Source organism: Chrysochloris asiatica, unplaced genomic scaffold (assembly GCF_000296735.1).
Source record: "Chrysochloris asiatica unplaced genomic scaffold, ChrAsi1.0 scaffold00065, whole genome shotgun sequence".
Taxonomy (NCBI): Eukaryota; Metazoa; Chordata; class Mammalia; order Afrosoricida; family Chrysochloridae; genus Chrysochloris; species Chrysochloris asiatica.
The window spans coordinates 14093872-14096663 of NW_006408583.1; positions in this window are offsets into that span (position 1 = coordinate 14093872).

The following is a 2792-nucleotide window of genomic DNA, read 5'->3' on the forward strand; positions in this document are numbered from 1 at the left end:
TATACTATCACTTACAGCACTGTATTGCAAGGTAGAGCTTGAAATGTTCCTTTTGATAATGAATATAATATCCTTCCTTTCCAATTTATCATTCCCAGTATAATAAACCATATATTTGATTCAAAATGACCAATATTAGTTCATTTTAGCTCATTAATGCTTAGGGTATTGATCACTGTGAGTTTCATCCCATTTTGGATGACTTAGAATTTTGCTAGATTCACCCTATGAAATACACAGTAATCAAATTGGCCAGATCTGTGCAAGGAAATGATGGAAAAGCTTAATACCTTCAGTCAGAACAAGACCAGGAGTCAACTTGAGCATAGATTATCAATTACTTATATGCAAGTTCAAATTGAAGCTGAAAAATTTTAAAACCAGTCCACCAGAGCCAAAGAACAATCTGGAATATGTTGTTGTTAGTGCTGTTGAGTCTGTGCGGACTCATGGTGACCCTATTAGTGTTTCTGAGACTATAAATAGTTGTGGAAACTGAAAGCCTCCTCTGTCGTGGCTGGAGTGTCTGATGAGCTGAAACTGCTGATCTTGTGGTTCACAGCTTACTGCTTATCCTCCAGAGCCACATGCACCCTTTAGTATTGTTGTTGTTAGGGTCATTGAGTCAGTACCGACTCATAACGACTCTATGCACAACAGAATGAAACACTTTCTGGCCCTGGGCCAACCTCATAATTGTTGCCACGCTTGAGCCCATGGATGTTGCCACTTTGCCAATCCATCTCGTTGGGGGTCTTCCATTAAAAAAAAACAACACAACAATAACAAAGGTCCAATCAATACTGTGGTTTCCAAAACTAATTAGATTTAGGGCACAGGGTCAGCTCAGAAGGTTATGACATCTGTGTTTTGGGACTTCCAAGGGGTAATCTTAATCAATTTTCCTAAAGGACACAGAAAGACCCTGGAGATTTGTTAGAAAGATGTTTTAAGAAAATGGAAAACTATGTTGGTGAGAGAAAAGCAAAACAAGTTTCAGTGAAGACGTTTTCTCCATCACGATAGTGCACTTGCTCTTTCTTTGAGGATAGCAAGGGCTGTCCTATGAAAATGTTAAGAGAACTTACCTCAGCTCCCCGATCTTGCCTCTTTAGGCTCCATTTTACCCCTACAAGTCAAAGAACATTGAAAAGGAACTTATACATGTTATCAGGATGGATGGATCTTCCTGGAGAAGATCATTGTGTTTGGTAAAGTAGTTTTATTTGTTGTTAGGTGCCATCTAGTTGGTACCAACCCTATGCACAACAGAGCAAAACACTGACTGTTCCTGGGCCAACCTCACAATTGTTGACACACTTGAGCCCATTGATTCTGCCACTTGGCCAATCCATCTCGCTAGGGGTCTTCCTCTTTTTCTCTAACCCCCCACTTTACCAGACATGATATCCTTCTCCAGTGACTAGAGAATATGTCCTGATAATATGTCCAAAGTATGAGGGATGAAGTTTGGCCATCCTGGCTTCCAAGGAGCACTCTGGCTGTACTCTATCCAAAGCAGAGGTAAAGTAGAAGTTCAGCAAATAATAAGATAATGAGATGAATTGACCTAGTGGCTGCAACCTTGGGCTGCAGCATAGCACAGTTTGAGGATGGTACAGGACCAGGGAATATTTTGTTCTGCTTGAAGCTACCTAACATGACATAAATGCATTCCTGTTTATTCAGTTACCTCAATGGGCTATCGCCCTATCCTTCACCCTTCTCATCTGATCAATCATCATGGTTTTTGCTTTTTTCCATTTTGTCTAGTTCTTCACATTGCTGCTCATTCTATGTTAGTCCAGGTGTTTCCTCTTGAACAGTTCCTAACTTCAGTTTTCATTGCCTCCAATTCATTTTTTGCCACATAATGAGTTATCTTTGTGATGTGTAACTATGTTCACATCATTTCCCGACTTTAAATGCTTCAAGAGTTCCTTATTGCTCTCAGTCTGTAATTCAGGCCAACTTAATGACTCCAGGTTCCATCGAGTTGGTACAGACTCACAGCTCTTTTACCTTTGAGCCATTGTGCTTCTAGTCTTCCTGCCAGAAACTCTCTTCCTCCTACTTTGGCTAATTCCTGCACACTCTTCAGGTTTCTCACCAATGTAATTTTCTCAAGCATACGATTTCATATTTTTTCCCGTAAAGACTAGTCTAACCTTAGTATAGTGTAGTTCATTTTTTGTTTTGTTTTTGTATTAGAATTTATTATGTATTTTCCTGTCGCTTTCACTGGTCTACCAGTAAGTCCTGAATAGATATGCTTTTGTAATGAATGGTATTTGAAGTATGATACATAAATATTTTCACCTCTCTACAAAGTCCTAAGTACCACATAGGTTTTTCTAAACATGTTGAAATTAATTACAGTAGTTTTAAGGTTTTACACCCAAATGTGAAATATTTTGTCATTTCTGAGAATGTCTTATGAAATACTACTGAAAATGCAAAACATTTTTAGTTATCAAGGTAAATTTTTCTTCCATATCAATAACTTTAACCTTAGTAAAGTTTCACTCTTTGGACATATATACAAATGTGTGCTACTTCAAACAATATTTATAAATAGAGACATAATAAATAAAATTTAATAACAATTCAATACATTAAAAAATGTAAGGTTGAATTCACTAAGGAGACACATCTTGTTTGAGAGCAGAAAAATGAATAGCTTCAGGATTTTTTTTTAAATCAAAAGACTAAGTCATAATAAAATGATCTGAATATTTTTAGCTTCTGTCCTTAGAAATTAATTTTAAGAACATTGGTCCTTATCATATATA